Consider the following 18,433-nt stretch of genomic DNA (forward strand, 5'->3'; position numbering starts at 1 on the left):
GTGTACAATTTAATCTGGAGGTGCTGTTTCTCCTCCGAAGTTCCCTCTTCTCAAGTGACTCCAACTTGTGTCAAATTGCCATAAAGTAGCCAGCACAATCTCCAATGAAGGGACAAAGACTGATTTAATGGAGGTAAGATGTTCCCTGCTGAAAAATCTATGGGCTCTGGAAAATAAAGGGAAAAAATAACAATTAAGAAACTAGACTTAATAGAAAGTCATAAAATCTTTCAAGCAACAAGCTCAAAGTAAACTAATCTATATTTGTGTATAATTTCAGGGAAGGTAGCAGCAGGTTTCCGGAAAGCTGTGTATTTCTTTGATGAATACTGAGTGATTCAAAAATATTTATTTAAAACATCATTTTAAAAAGAGGGTTTTTGAGTACAAAATTAGTATCTATTGCTTAGTGGCAGTAGTAATTTGCTTTTTGGGTATATTGGTCTTTTCAATATAAAGACTTAGAAGCAAAGATGATTGCCTTAGCTTGTATAGATCTGAGATAAGCTTGTAGAAAAACAAAAATAAATAAAGGTGGTGCAAATACTGATAGAATGTTCCATTTTCTGATAGTATGATCCACTTTCTGAATATTTGTAAGTGTAAAATGCAAATCTCATCCAAGGCTAAGGTGCTGGCGAGGACACTGGTATGTTGATAAATTGATTCCACAGCTGACCATTTCCGTGTTTTAAAACATCTCCTTCATGAGAATTTCCCAGTTAATTAGCGCAAGGACAATGTAATCTTCAATACAAATATTCTCTCCTAGATATCAATAAATGAGTGAAATTGAGCCTGAGAAATGAATATAAATCTATGGCAGGAAGACACATGTGATAATTAGGATTTGGATCTGAACTGTCCCACAAAGGACAATGGTCTCTATTCAACCTGTGAACCTTGGCAACCATTTTTCTTTTAATTAGCTTTCTAGCCTTCATAAAATGCTTCTAGGTCCATGTAGTCTCATCAAACAGTTCTCCATAGGCCTGTCACTAACAGGTAGGCACTGTGTGAAACTATGAGCCAAAACCAGTCCCTGATCCTAAGTTGTAAGAATAAAGCATTTGCCACTGCAATAGAAAGCTTACCGCTCCTCACTAAAAAGTTTTTCTGGTGAATCTCCTGTCTCATTTCATCTCTCATTCTCTCTCTCTTTAAATCCTGAGTAAGTTGAATATACACACAGACACATACAAACAACATATCACACCACACACACCCACACCCCCACACCAAATAACATATCATACTAACCACACATGCACACACACAGAGTATATCACATACTGCATACATGCCCCCCCCCCCACATACATACACATTTTCTGATAGAGGAATACTGTTCAAACGTCCCATTTTCAGATCTTTCTGCTGGCTAAGCAATCCAGAGGCAACTTTGAGTTACATTCTTATCATGGAATTTCTTAACCTGATAATTCTAATAAGCACTTTACTAGCTCCCCCTAAGGATTTTTGTAACCACCTCTAGGATTTTACATTTTTATTCAAACTTAAGTTCACATTACCTTCTATTTCTCATGAATTTCTGGAACTTTCTTCTTCCTATCTGTGTGGTATTAGGGGAAAAGCAGGAGTCGAAATGCTGTTTCCTTTAAAACATAAACTATCAGTTGTAGATGCTATAGTGTTACCCTTTTCCTGAGAAGCTATCCAATTGTTCTGGCTTTTTCAGTTGAAGTTTTTAGTACCTAAAGAATTATAATCATTCATAATTTTTTTTAAAATAATGAATGATTTTTGCAAGTCTGAAATAAACTCATTATATCTAAAATTCTCAAACAGTGTGGCCATACCATTTTGATCTAAAACTTAATTTGAATGAGAATCAGTTTAAATTATTGTTAGTTTTGTAATTACATATACAATGTGCATATATCTCATTTTTAACTATATTTTGAGATGCTTTATTCACAGGCTTATAAAAACAGGTTTTCTCATATACAGGATTTAAAATGCACTTTTAGAGTATTAGTCTTTGAATTATCACATGTGAGTATGTACAAGGGTTTTGCTTGAATGTATTTTCAGAAACTTTTATTTAGAAATTTTGATTGAAGTCTAAGGAGTCTTCTTAAATTACACTTTCACTTTTAATCTGTACTGTAAATGATTCAAAACTACAGTTTTGCAAGTAGTAAAATTATTAAATATAAATGTCCACCAAATATGCTATTTCCATATAAATAACTTAAAATAACTTAAACCTTTGTATATACTCAAATACTTTTATTTCGAGTCACCTATTAGTAGTAGAGTAGACTATAAGATCTCTTAACAAATTCAAATATATTTATTAACATTGTGTATTATTAACACTAGTTCAAAGAGCCTTTTTAATGCTTCTCTAACTACAAACTATTCACTTCAAATAAAATTTTGGTTAAGTGCATTGATTTTAAAGTTAGGTTTTATAAACATAGATTAAAGACTAATTTAAAATAAGATCAAAACTTATGTGGGACAATTTGTGTTGTCAACATCAAACATATTTTCTCTTAGGGATTAAGCAACAAGGATATTTAATTATTGCAAATTTGTGGGAAGTAGTGTATAATATATTATTTATAGTGGCATTTCATGCTAGATTAAGCAACATCATAGTAATGCCAATGCCATTCATAATGAAAAAAGTATTCTTCCTAGAGAACAGCCATCAGACTCTTGTTATCTAACACAAGAGGTTTGTGCTAAAAGTGTAACCTTTCCTATTATTTTGCTTCAAAATGGCCTGACCTGAAAAACCATATACTACAATGTCTTTTATTTTATAATATGAATGATATTTTTATATCAGATTTCTAAGATCAATTTTCACATACATATTCTTAGAAAATATTATTTCTAGAGTTTTCGTCTTAAGATTGTACAGAAATGGCTACACTCTGTAACTCTATATTCTTCAATTGCTTAGAGCATAGAGCATTTACACAAAATCAGCATGGGATTTACTTATCAAGCTCCTGTTTAGGGTTCGTGCCTTTTTATCACGTTCTTGGTCACATTCATTTTTCACTATATTTTCTGAGCTACTGCTTTTCTAGCTCTTGAAACATGATCTGAAAACAAATTAACACTAACAAACATAATAAATAAGGAAGGTGTAAAATACAGGCATTTGAATCTTGTTTGTACTTTTAATCTATTTTAAGAGGATGATATGAAATCCCACCAGTAAACTGATAAAACCGAGCCATATGTAGCCATGGTAGTATGGCATAAAGTGCTGAAGATTCCAATCATGTCATTCAGATTGGCTGACTTCATCAATTCATAAAATATGCACTATCGTTTTCCTGCCTTGAAAAGTGTTTTTAAATTTGTAGGCCTTCAATATGTACTTTCAAATATCTTAGAACATGCAAAATCATGGTGTTCATTTTTAAAACTATTAGCAGTATATTAGTCATAATATTTTTATTCTGTATTCTTTCAAGCTTTATAGTCAGCATTGCTTAACCAATGAATCTCTAACTTTGACGCTTTCTAATTACCTAGGTTGTTCATTCAAATATAGATCTTTGACATTCTGATTCCATAGGTTATAAAGTTGATGTTCGTGAAGTTGCATTTCAGATCAACCTATAGTGGATGTGCCTGTGTTTTTCAACAAAATACTACAGATTACTAAACTCAATACTAAGACAAATAATTGATATCAAATTTTGTCAAAGTATCAATAGACAAAATGCTTTTACAGTAGGAAGAAAGACAGTAAGGGCAAAGATACAGTTTGGGTTCAGCCTTCTTCTTGGGATCTGCATAGAGAAAATCAGCATAGAAAAGAAATATGTTTTATAATTCAGCCTGCTGTGCTGTCCTTCTACTTAGCTGAATTTCTTTGGTTTGTGGATGCACATACTTATCTTTGGTTATCATCTGTAAAATGGATTCACTTTCCTGAATTGGGATATATGTCTCCATCTTTAATCTCTAAAGTATACTTAAATTTGGTTCTGACTTTTTTGTGAAGAAAATGAATGAAGGAACAAAGGTGACTTACAGTTCTTCCCACAGGGAGCATCTGAAGAGATGGTAATGAATTTGTGAGGTTCCTACTTGAATATTGCCTGAAAGGTGTCTTAGTTATGGTTTCTGTTGCTGTGAAGAGACACAATGACCACAGCAACACATAGAAAGAGTTTTTGTTATTAAAAATTAACTGTGGGGGCTTACATTTTTAGAGGTTTATTTTATCATCATCACGGTGTGACATCATGGTGGCATGTAGGCGGACATGGTACTAGAACTGAGTCCAACATCTTGATAGGCAGGCAAGAGGAGTTGCTTGTCTCACTGGACATAGCTTGAGCACATATGAGACCTCAAAACTTGCCTTCACAGTGATACACTTTCTCCAACAGGCTACACCTTCTAGTATTATCACTCTCTTTCAGGGGCATTTTCTTTCAAACTACCACAGAAGAGTAGTTAATTACAGTCCAAACTACTTCACAGTGAGACATGACAAGAGCTCCAAGGCACAAAGATCAAAAGCACAAGTGATTTGTGTGTGTGTGTGTGTGTGTGTGTGTGTGTGTGTGTGTGTGGTTTTTCGAGACAAGGTTTCTTTGTGGCTCTGGAGCCTGTCCTGGAACTAGCTCTTATAGATCAGGCTGGCCTCAAACTCACAGAGATCCGCCTGCATCTGCCTCCCGATGCTGGGATTAAAGGCGTGCGCCACCACTGCCCGGCCACAAGTGATATTTTATGTTGGAGAGGATCTGGAACAAGAGGAACACTCCTCCATTGCTGGTGAAAGTGCAAATTTATACTCACTTTGGAAATCAATATAGTAGTTCCTCAGAAAATTTGGAATCGATCTTTCTCAAGACCCTGCTATATCAGTCTTGGGCATAAACGTTAAGGACTGTATATCACACAGCGAGGACACTTGATCAATGCAACAGATACTTTTTTTTATTCAGGTTCCCAGTTGTACAATTTAAGGAACAACGTCTATCTCTCATAAAATACTAAAACATTGAGAGAAAAAATTAGGTAAAGGAAGACATATATGTTTCTTTGAACCATACTACTGAGTACTTAAACAAAAATAGAGAAAATTTCATTCTTGGTTACCAACAGTGTGTCAGTGGATGGAGCATCCGTTTTCTTATTATTGCAGATAAGAATATGTACACCACCTCATATAGCTTCAAATATGGGTTCCAGCATTTAAACTTGAATCAAAAATTTAAAGGTAATTTTATGAACTATAATCTCTATTAACATAACATACCTGATATAAAAATTATAATAGATGCTAACCTTTTATGGTAATTCGAGGAACAGGAAATTCAAAATTAATAGCCAAGCCATCTCATAGAAGAACGTGGATACATTTCAATATCATAGACTTTCTCCCTAAAGACATTTTAGAATTGGTGGACATTACATGTTTTAAAAAGATTGAGAAATATGCATATGAAAGGATTTAAAGTTATTAATACAGACAAAGCTGGTGGGTTAACTTTGAGGAGAATAATTTGCACTCAGGTTGCTTTTTTCAGTTAAAGCCATGATTTTTGTTTTTGTTCTTGTTTTGATTTTGCTAACCTCTTGGGAATCAAATAATACTCTGTTATTGTTTAAACATCCTACAGAATTCATTGGCCTCCACAATAGGGAAACTAAAGATTCTGTGTTCCTCACTGATTATGGTAATCCACATCTCTGGGCCCTTGAAGGCTTTAATAATCATAGGTGAGGAACACAGTCCTTTCTGAAAATCACGTAGCCTTGATGACCACAAGGCTAAGTGAAAAACTTACTGGCTTGCTGGAATTTACAGGTATAATTCCATCCTTTACTTAATTTGCTTTAGCACAACAATTTCTTGTCCTGTAACATGGTTGGGTCAGAAATGAAAAAATGAACATGAAAAACAAATGGAGCATTTGCTGTTAAAAATGCTTCTCAGTTATTGCTTGCTGCCTTGGTATATTTCTTTACACAAGCGTTTCTATTTTTAAGAGTGTAGGCAATATTTAGGAACTAATTTCAACTATGGTTGTCATCTCTTCATATTAATTATTTAACATGTAGAAATTAATTCATGCAGAATAATCATGTTTTCAAAGCTCAAGCAGGATGCAAATCATTTATTCTCTTGCATTCTGTCTCAGGTTGAATATTGATTACTAAAAGTTATTCATTTGTACTAAATTTGCCATATGTCCTAGAAATGTACATGCAAACTAATTACCTACTACTGATGGCCTTGCAGCTTTTCTTTTTTATGTGTCATTCAGTAAAATTGAAATTCGGGGCATTGAACATTGTTAATATTATGGTGTTTTGCTTCATTTACTGTACTTACTCGGGTATTGCTTACAATTGAATAATTGCTTCATGTAGACTTTTGTATAGGTTAAGTTGAGCTGAATAGCTTACAATGCAATAAAAGAAAAGCCCGACAATCAAATGAATAAGCACAGCAAGTGATTTCCTTTCTTTTTAACCAGTGTGGGGAATTAAGTATTGAAACACAGATTTGTTTAATCTATTTTCTGACTCTTCTGTTGGTATCATTTTACAGAAAAGAGAGAGCAGAAACAAAAACAAACAAAAAGCCTAGTAAGTTTTGCTATCACTTACTTGTGACCGAAAACATTTTATCTCATATTTTTCACCTAAGAGACTGATATTGGGGTGCAGATATATGTATATATATTATATATATACATACACATAAATATATATATTGCATATTGTATGATATTTCTTCATTTAAACTGAGAAGGTTGTTTGCTTATTTATGAAATATAGAGAAGTGTGTTTAAAATCTTTTAAATTATAGATGGATTTATAAATAAATACATATGAGTTTTACATTATTTGTACAAATTATTTTGTTAAAATATTTAAGAACAATAAAAATAATTCCTATTATCTAATACCAAAAGCAGCTTGATCATTCACCTTTTAAATGTGACACCAATCTTGTCACATATATAAAAATTGTAAAAGTGTATGGATAATTTATTAATTTTGACTCATGCTCAGTTGTAAATTGGTGTGAGACAAACAAGATAGGTGGGGAACACCTTTAATCCCAACGATTGGGAGGCAGAGGCAGGTGGATTTCTGTGAGTTTTGTACTATCCTGAGTTACATAGTAAGTTTCATGATAGTCAGAGCTACATAGTGAGATTCAGTATTTAAACAAACAAACAAACAAAAACAAAAAAGACCACAGGAACAAATATGTGAAATGTAAAATGTTTTATAATCTGTGATTTTTGAAAACCAACCCAGTACCAAAAGTGTAAAATTCCGCACAGGATCTGCTGTGATGATTATCGCTCCACCCATATGTACACCGAAAATAGTGTATGCGTTTCTGAGATTGCTTGTAAGTTTTATGCGAAATGTAAATAAAAAACAATGTCTAGACTTGTATCCCACCTCCAAGTAATCATTGCATTATTTGTTTTCAAATGTTCCAAAATCTGCTCATGATTTCAAATTCCTAAACTCTTCTAATCCCAAGACTTTTGGATGTTGGACACTTAAGCTAAACTTGGATAGATTTGCTTAGAATAAGCTAAATTCACTAGAGATTCTCTGGAAGGACTCATCTACCCCTCGTTCTTATATTAGACATTGTTCCTGTGTCTGCCTGTAATTTAAGCCCTATTGACAATTCTTTTTTTTTTTGACACAGCCTTTGGACAGTTGAAAAATGTTCGACTGTCATTATTTCAGCATTGGTTTCATTTGCTAAGTGCAGGCTCTAGTTAATGATCTGACCTCCTCCTCCTGCTCCTCCTCCTCCTTCTCTTTCTCCTCCTCCTCCTACTCCTCCTTCTCCTCTTCCTCCTTCTCTTTCTCCTCCTCCTTCTCTTTCTCCTCCTCCTTCTCCTCCTGCTCCTCCTCCTCCTCCTCCTCTTTCTCTTTCTCCTCCTCCTTCTCCTCCTGCTCCTCCTCCTCCTCCTTCTTCTCCTCCTCTTTCTCTTTCTCCTCCTCCTTCTCCTCCTCCTTCTCTTCCTCCTCCTCTTCTTCTTCAAAATAGATTGAAAGATGTGTGGCTAGGAAGGAGGTATGCGTACGTGGAAAGGAAGGTGAGGTCAGTGTGGCATGGCTAGCAAAACTGAATACCATTGTCTTAAGTAAAAGCAAAGTATTAATGAAGAACCGTGTTAAGTAATAAAAGTTATGGAGTATAGGATTTAATATACATGAAGCCCAGAATATAAAAAAGCCTAGTCATATATAAATGGATATAAATGTAATGAGATTTGAATAGTGAACTAACATAGTTTTTTTGAATATTTGTATTAATTTTTCAGATAAAAGAAATCCAGGTCTGGTTTAAATCTTAACTACATAAATTATTAAGTCCACTTCATTCTAACATTGGTCATTTTCTTAGTCTTTAAAAAAGAAAGTAAAAGACCAGCCTGGTCTACAGAGCTAGTTCCAGGACAGGCTCCAAAGCCACAGAGAAACCCTGTCTCGAAAAACCAAAAAAAAAAAAAAAAAAAAAAAAAAAAAAAAAAAAAAAAAAAAAAAAGAAAGTAAAAAAAAAATTAGTTTTTCTCCTCTCCTTAGTGCTCTTATTCTGAAGTTTCTTCTTATTTAAGGTAAAGACTATAAGAACTGCAGGCTTCTCATCTAATACAAAAAAAAAATAAAATATATGCGCAAGTATAGTGGGACATCTCATACTGCTTCATCATCACAGAGAGAGTTTAGTATATCAGTAGCTAAGATGCTTAACCAGCACATGTAAGGACACTGCTGAGAAAGGCTTTAACATTCTTACTATAAGGTCCTAACACAATGTCCTTTGTTTGGCTTTACGTGGCTACCTGAGTGCATTTTAATACCTAGTCTAAAAAGAATGGTTGTGTATCCTATAAAACTCAATCATGATAAAATTGCTAAATACAATAGAAATGTTAAATATATTCAAATGTATAACCTCTTTTAAACTGGGCATGAACATATTTTTCTACACCTACTAATGGAGCTTGGGTTCCTATTTTCTATACTATTTGAAATGCTTTATTTTTGCCATTTAAATGTTATATGCCACCTTATATAATTTAATAAATAATAAAATTTGGATAAAAGATTACTTTCGAATCATATATATTTATTAATATATTGTTGTTTCTTTATGATAGTGCTTATAGCACATATCCAGAAATTTGATGGATAAACCACTTATAATTCCATTAGTGAGAATTATTTCAACTTAAATGTCTCCAAATAAGGGGTAATACATATAGAATTAAGAAATGAAGGCAAAAGGTTACAAATACATTTACTTAATCCAAATAGTAGATGGTATATTTCTGGTCTGAAACTCAGCTCTTTGCCCCACCTTGTCTATCATACATGTTTAAACAAATTAATTCTAAGTGGACAAAGTGATACAGAGTTCAAAAAAGAAAGCCCAGCTATAAATTACTCGACTTAATGATTCTCTTGTGGGGAAGCCATGCCTAGTGTGCAAAGCGAAAGCAATAAAATGTTTTTTTTTTTTTTTTTTGGTTTTTCGAGACAGGGTTTCTCTGCAGCTTTAGAGCCTGTCCTGGAGCTAGCTCTTATAGACCAGGCTGGTCTCGAACTCACAGAGATCCGCCTGCCTCTGCCTCCCGAGTGCTGGGATTAAAGGCGTGCGCCACCACCGCCCGGCGCAATAAAATGTTTTTATCAGGTTCCTATGCTCAAAGTTTAGCTTGCAAAAATTACTAAGCATAGGCACAGTGCAGCAATGAGATCTTGGTATCAGATTATCCTTTATGAGTTCAGTGAAGTAGCATTTTCCAATAAGTTACTGCAGAGCAGAGAAGGCTGGGAAAAGATCCAGAACTACCAAATAAATGGCAACATAAATGCAGCTCCCAGAAAGATGTTTATTATAAGGTGAGGTTTATGAAGAAGAGCCTGGGATCGTGTTTTTAGTTGTGATAAACTTCATAACTTTATCCACAAAATTTTTTAAAAATTTTAATGTGCCATGCCACTGAGAAGTATAACACCCCACCAAGCTGTATAAATTACTTTTAAAGTGGAAGTGGTGCATGGAAGTGTATCTACATAAATGATCATTAATATATCAAAAATGAGACTCAAGTGACTTAATGTCTTATCTAAGGAATATTCCAAAACTTTGACTGCTGGGTGGTATGTGCTGGCTGAATGGGTTGGGAGAAAATTAACAGATGAATTATGTCTTTTGACTGTCTTCTTGTTTTGTTTACTGGAGTTTAGATGTTGATCGTCAAAATTCTCCAATATAGAATTTATAGAGTATAATAGACAGTAATAGACAGTATCTGACTAAAAATACTTTAAACACTTCAAATGTCAACATTATACATAATAAGTCCTTTGATAAAGATATTCAGCTTAAGAATCTTTAACTTCTGAGCTCACAATACAGTATTAAGTAATGATGGAGCAGGTATTGTCTGTCTAAAATCCTTCATTTGGGATTCAGCAGCTGTACTGTCAAATCATCCTTGGAAAATGCTTCTATCTTTCAGCATTTTGTGGAAGTCATAATAGCCCACCATTATCTCCAACAAACAATCAATTTCATGCAAAAATATCTGTCTTCATTTTCAATCAGTTTAAATCTCCCTGTGAAAGCTATTTAAAGCAACGTTCTTCTAAAAGTTGTGAACACTTTTCTCTGATGAATTCTAAATTCAAGGAACACATCAGTTTTCAGTTCTTAGGGATGCAATGTTCAAACTTGTTTTATACTGTGTTTTTCTATGGCTTCAATGGAATTCAAAGATTTGTGTTAAGCCTTCAAAATGGGAGAGAATTTGTGCCCAGTTTTAGTTGAATGTGGGATAGGTTTAGAAGTAGCCTTTCCCACTATATATATATATATATATATATATATATATATATATACATATATATACATATATATATGTAACCAATTGTACAGTGCTTATTGAGTAATTCCTAAGTTATCTTGTGAAAAAGTAACATTATTAATTTATCATAATTATTTGGCCTTAAGACACCAAGTACTTTCCTCCAATGAATTATGAAATTCATATTAGTCACAGATATATAGTTCATTCATACCTAATGTGAAATAAAAACAATAGAAAGAACACGGTAAAAACAAATACTGAAAACTATGTGTCCATATATTTTTTCCCATTATGGCTGAAAAATGGTATGATACAAAAATGGAACGTTACACAACGTCTTTCTTGCTAAAGGAACAGGCATTCAGAAAATAACTGAGAGACATCTACATCACCATCTCTTTTCTCCACTGACTTCTGTTTTCTCTAGGCCTAAGGAGTTTTTCTCTAACATTGTTTTGCTTCTTCAGATTATTTAAGTTATTGATAATACTATAAACGAGCATAAAGCTTAATTCAGAGAGTTTTGCTAGTTGCTGAGTTGTAAAGAAAGTTCAGAGTCATTGACAGTAGTTGAGTACTCTGATGAATACCTCAAAATACGGCTGGTAGAAAGTATTCCATGGGGAAAGTTAAAGTCCTAGCTTAATTGCTTTTCATTTTAGCAGTAAAATACTATTTAAATTTTGAAAGAACTTTATTTGAGAACTCAATACATGTCTGGTTTTGATATGGAGGAAGCTGATTTATAATGAAATCTGGTATGTGTGATTAGAAGATAGAGATTATGTCCTGAATGTCATGTTCTAGCTTTGCTGTCAGATTAGAGAAGTCACATGATATTTTAAAGCTCAGTTTATCACTCATAATAATAGCATTAGCTTTATTATTACCTAACTATATAATGAGATAAACTATAAGATATTAAAATGCAGGGTTATAAAATTTGCAAAGAAACATAAAACTCCTATTCTGTTGAAAGCAATAAGGATGTTTGCATGTTATTTTTGCTAGGCTGTGGTTTTGGACAAAGACATGAACATAACATGTGCCTCATTTAGAAATACATATACACAATTAACAAAAATAATGCTTTATTCTTATCTAATTAAACATTAAATTGTATTTATATTTAGTATAAACTTTGGTAGACTTCTTTACTTTATCTCTTAATGCACATTCTCCAATTATAACCTAAAATGTTGGTTATGTTGATTATATGGATTCAGAATTGGATATCATTGATTTTTCTTTGTACTAATTCACAGCTGGTAACTGGCTATTGTGTGCCAAACAATTGAATTATCAGAAAAACTAGAAAGAAGTCCTAATGTGTATAATCACATAATAAAATAGGAGACCAGGATCAATAATATGACAAGTACAATCTATATAAACACCATATTATCTTTCATGTCTCAAATTAATCTTCTGTTGTTCTTTTATTACTGAAATTAGGGATTTTTTTCCAGATGTAAAGTAAAAACAAATCACTATTAACCATTTTGGCAAAAAAAAATGATTCTAAAACTTATCTCAGTCTTTGGAGAAAATTTGATGAATTTTGTGAAGTTCTTGCTAGATGTCTTTTGAAGAAGCAAAGATGAAGGGATTTAAAATGAACATACAATGTGTTATCAACTGTGAAAGATGTAAACTGGGGAGGGTGTTTAAAGAGATAAACATATGGCAGAAATAATACATTGGGATGCAAGAAAGTTTGGTTTTGTTTTGTACTTTTGTAACAATGAAAAAGCTATCCTTGTCTACAAAGTGAGTTCCAGAAGAGCCAAGGCTGTTAAAAAGACAAACCCTGCCTCAAAAAAAGTTACTATTGTACTGGAAATTTTGCCAACTACCAAGAACTAGTGAAGCCATGGATACTGGAGAAGGAACATACAACCATTTCACTGACCAGAATATGTTTTACCTTGTTCTAAATATTTGTTGTTATAACTGCAGATAAAAGTAGTTCTCACCCCTCATCAGGAAAGCTTGTCTTTGCAACAAAGAGACACAATTATAAAATTCAGAGAGACTGAGCCTGAGCCCCGTTCCAACCGATAAACAAACAACACAGTATACCTAAGGTTCAGGGATCATAGGGAAGATAAGGTTTACTAAATACGGAAGAGCTAGATAGGTAGTTTGCTGTAAGATTGTTTCTATTAGGAATGTCAGTAGCTACACTCATAAAGGCTCAACTTGACTGACCAAACAGGCTGAACAAGAATGATTCAAATAGTCCTGTTAACATGTTAACACGGAAGGGTGAAACACACTCAGGCCTCCATGCTAGACAAAAGACAAACAAGCAAGCAAGCAAAAAGAACTATAAGCAATTAAAGAATGGGAAGAACAGAAGTATTCTTCTCAAAATGGCCATCCCTAAAAAAATATATGTACATGTAACATTACATGATCTGAACAAAATATATAAATTTACCTTGGGAGAAAATAGGCAACTGAAAGACTCAATCTTTGTGAGCTTAAAAACTTGATTGCTGACAAATAGATACAAGATCTAGTAACTGATACTGAAGACAATAGAAATTTCAGATTCATTTTGCCTTTTCACAGTTTTTTTAAACTTGCATCTATTTTAATTTACACAAAACCACATAAATTGTACATATTTATGAAGAACTGTGATGTTTTGATGTATGTGCACATTCTGTAATATATAAATAGGGTAATCTTTTAACTTCTCATATATTTAATTCCTTAACTCGTGGTAAAACTGAAAGTCCTTTCCTTCATTTATTTGGGATGTATAGTCATTGCCATCGATAGTCATAGGCTGTTCAATGCACATCTGGGTTTCTGGTTCCTATCTAATTAACCTTGTGCCCATTCATCAACTTTTCTCTGTCACTCCCTGCCCTGCCCTTCCCAGTTGTTAACATCTTTTCTTCACAAACAAATTGAATCACATGCTGCTACTTGTCATTCTGAGGCTGGCAGATTTTGTACAATGATCTCCAGTTTTTGTTCATGTTGTCACACATGATAACATTTTATTCTTGTATGGTGATCAATGCTTTGCTGTACGTATCCATAATATTTCCTTTATCCATTCATCAAGTGATAGACACTTATGCCTTTCTATTTCCTGTCCACAAAGACTGTGAGCAAGCAGCGCTCTTTTAACACACTGTTTCATTGGCTTTGGACATGTTCTCAATAAGTGAATTACTCTGGGTCGTTCGTACAATAATTCCTTTTAAACATTTCAAAAAAAAAATTAAAATGCATCTTCATACTCTAGCCAGTACTGCACTTCTATGGTACAGCCAGATAAGGTACCATTCAGTGAACCATGCTAAAAGAGCACAGGGCTAAAAGGTAGCAGAACTGTGGCAGAGAGCTGTAGAGGGCTTGGATATATCTGACTGAAGGATTTCATTTTAGAATATAGTCAAAGATTTGGGCAAAAATAAGCTTTACTTAATTTACATATATTGACACTTGAAGCATATTCTTTTACCCACAAGTTATAGGATAGCTGTAAGTAGTTGAATTCAAAAGTCATTTTCTGTTCTTAAGGCCTTGTTATGCTGTGTTTACAATTAGAGTTGCTTTTCTAATTGGGAGGAGCACGAGGTAGGTGGCATGCCTTGTGTAGGGGTTGAGTAGAACTGCCTGATTTTTTGCATATGTAAAACAATATCTAGCTTATGTACTAAAATGCAAATAATAGAGCCAGTCTTATGATCCTGGTGTCAGGGCCTTGAAAGGATCATAACATGTGTCGTTAGAAATAATTTTTCATAGCAGTTAATAAGTATACAGTTAATATTTATTAAAAACAGAGTCCCAAGATTGCTAATGTAGCTTTTTTTTTGTTCACACCAGTGACGCAGTCACCTTCTATTATTAAGCTTCATTTCACATGAGATGAAAGAATAATCACTGAGTTTTAGTCATTACACTTGCTAGCCATATAAAGGAGGAAAAAATATCAGAAAACATTATAGGCATATACAGTAAATAATCTAGGTTATTTATTTTTTTTCTAGCAAATGTGAAGGAAATTACTATTTTCATTGTAATATTTAGCATATGCAAATTATATTTGTAAAGGTATAATATATAAAAATATGTGCATATCACAAATAAGTTGAGACCATAATTAGAAATGGAGCCATATATTTTTATCTGAACATAATCGTCCTTTACAAAACGATTTTAACCTAATTATAATATATTCATATATATTTATAAAACATTAAAAAAAACTCTAATTCTTTGAGGTCCATACTGAACAGAAGTCTAGAGAGCACATCAATGAATGTATGGGATTTTTATTCAAGATGGTTTTATGGATTGATCATATCATATAGGTACTTGCTGACTGTCTTTTAGGGCATAGATTGTGCATGTGTGTTTGTGTGTGCACGTGCGTGTGTGCATTTGTGTGAGTGAATGTGTATGCAGCACATTTTTCCTTAAAACAGGCTATGAGATTACTTTTGCTCCCTATGGCTGGAGAAGCAACTCAGTTAGGAAAACTATTATGGATTGCCTCATTAGCAGACCTCTGAAACTGCTTACTTGTGACTACCAGCCTGGAAAGAAATCTGTTCTCTTGGTCTTTGTAAGAGCACTGGAGAAGTGGGGTTACTGAACCCTCTGTCAAGTAAGGAGCTCACAAATAAAGATAGGTTACAAAGAAAGAAATCAGAAACTCCATTGTGAAGATGAATTCGGATTTGCATATTGCCCCCTAGACCCTGAAAATGAAATTGTTTTCTCCAATTATAGGTTACATACAAATAGGGCTTGACTACCAATCAGTTTTTCCCCGAGCAGTGCTTTAGAGTTACGAATTTAACTACTTCTCTCTGAATTTCATTGTTCTGGTGAATCAAAAGAGAATTTCACCAGGAAATGAAGACTAGAATCACAGCAGCACACAAACAGCACAGCACTTAGGGATTACAACCTGAAGAAAATCAAGCTTATTTTCTTGCTGGTAGCAAAGCTCTTCCTGGAACCTGCAGTCATCCTTTATGTCTCAAAAGCCAACTATAGATTCATTTATTTGTATACTCATTGCCCATTATAAAATATTGCTATTTCTGCTGTTGTTTTGGCAGAAAAATAATCAATGAATAAGTAAGGTAATTTTAACCTACAGGTATATTTCTTTTTTTTTTAAATTTATTTTTTTCCTCATTTTTTTTTATTAAAGATTTCCATCTTCTTCCCTTCTCCTCCCCCTTCCCTCCCCTCCCTTCCACCCATACACCCACTCCACCCCTCTCCAAGACAAAGAGCCATCAGGGTTTCCTTCACTATGTTAAGTCCAAGGTCCTCCCAGCTCCCCCGAAGTCCAGGAAGGTGAGTAACCAAACTGACAAGGCTCACAGTGAGCCCGTCCATGCTGTAGAATTCACGTTCATTGCCGTTGTCCTTGGTTTCTCAGTCCTCCTCCACCGTCAGCCACATTCAGAGAGTCCGGTTTGGTCCCCTGTTCCATCAGTCCCATTCCAACTGGACTTGGTGGTCTCCCGTTAGATCTGTCCCACCATCTCAATGGGTAAACGCACTCCTCACGGTCCTGACTTCCTTGCTCATGATCTCCCTCCTTTTGCTCCTCAACGGGTCCTTGGTAGCTCAGTCCGGTGCTCCTATGTGGGGCTCTGTCATTTTCTCCATCCAATGCAAGGTGAAGGTTCTATGGTGATATGCAAGATATTCATGAGTATGGCAATAGGATCTGGACATTTCTGGCACCCTCTCCTCAGCTGCCCAAGGACCTAGCTGGGGGCGTCTTCCTGGACACCTGGGAACCCCTCTAGAGTCAAGTCTCTGCCAACCCTAGAATGGCTCCCTTAAGTAAGATATATAATTCCTTGTTCCCATATCCACCCTTCCTATATCCCAACCATCCTATTCCCCCAAGCTCTTCCCATCCTCCACTTCACACTTTTCTCGCCCCATCCTCCCTCCCCCCATCCCACCCCACCCCTATGTTACCATTTTTTGTCCGGCAATCTTGTCTACTTCCAGTATCCAGGAGGATAACTATATGTTTTTCTTTGGGTTCACCTTCTTATATAGCTTCTCTAGGATTTTTTATGAATTATAGGCTCGATGTCCTTTATTTATGGCTGGAACCCAATTATGAGTGAGTACATCCCATGTTCATCTTTTTGGGCCTGGGTTACCTCACTCAGGAGGGTGTTTTCTATTTCCCTCCATTTGCATGCAAAATTCAAGATGTCAATGTTTTTTACCGCTGAGTAGTACTCTAATATGTATATATTCCACACTTTCTTCATCCATTCTTCCACTGAAGGGCATCTAGGTTGTTTCCAGGTTCTGGCTATTACAAATAATGCTGCTATAAACATAGCTGAACAGATGCTTTTGTAATATGATTGGGCATCTCTTGGGTAAATTCCCAAGAGTGGGATTCCTGGGTCCTGGGGTAGGTGGATCCCAAATTTCCTGAGAAACCTCCACACTGCTTTCCAAAGCAGTTGCACAAGTTTGCATTCCCACCAGCAATGGATGAGTGTACCCCTTACTCCACATCCTCTCCAGCAAAGGCTATCATTGGTGTTTTTGATTTTAGCCATTCTGACAGGTGTAAGATGGTATCTCAAAGTCTTCAATTAAATTTGCTCAAAAAATTGTGTTCCAGCAAAGGTCATTTTCAAAAATGTAATATAATAGCATATTCATCTACATACTCACCATTTTGAAGTAATAAAATGCATCAAAACCTATTAATTTTAATTCTCGCTATGCTATTCTCATCAGGAGTACAGCTCTAAAAAAGTTTTGCTTTTTTTTATATAGCAAAACATTGCCTGAGCTTGAAACGCTCCATTGTTATGGAGATTCTTAAGTGCCCTGATGTAGATGGCCACACTCTGCTTTGCTTGATTCCATACCTGTTGTTTCATCTTCCTGTATTAAGTGAAAATTTGCTCTTTCTATTTAGGATAGTATTTAAAGTTAAAAGTGACTTTGAAGTATAATTTCTGTATTATCCTCTGAGATGCTAGATCTCTTCCTTAATTTAGCATTATCTAAAAACAAAAATGAAACTGCTGAGCCAGGGTCCCTGAGTGCTAAAAGTACTTGTTCAGGTTAACGTGACCCATTTAATAGCTACGCAGGGTCTGACTGTTTTGCTGAGTCTGTATCCTGTCTGGAGGCATTTTCTCCCCACTGAGTGCTGGAGAAGATGTATAGTGGATACGAGATTCAGTTAGATATATGGCCATTGATATCTAGACAAAAATTCCATTTGGAAATCATTTACATATCTATAATTTTAAAATTTTGCTTCTGAGTTCTTGTTTTAACTCATTTATAAAGAAAGCTTTAGCAGCTCAGCAGTTATTTTTTGTCTTAGTTCTACATATTATATGTCATTTTTGCCTGTTGTTCTTAAAGCTTTCTAAACTGCTTCTGTTGTAATTAAGAATAAAGCCCCCTTTCATGAACGCCTCGCAGTGGTAATCTTGGTTTGCGTCTTGGTGTCTTCATCTGTATAGGCTCAATCTGCCCCTTGCCCCTGAGGGATCCTGAAATGTGGTGTGTAC

This window comes from Arvicola amphibius, chromosome 10, assembly GCF_903992535.2.
Source record: "Arvicola amphibius chromosome 10, mArvAmp1.2, whole genome shotgun sequence".
In the NCBI taxonomy this organism is placed as follows: domain Eukaryota; kingdom Metazoa; phylum Chordata; class Mammalia; order Rodentia; family Cricetidae; genus Arvicola; species Arvicola amphibius.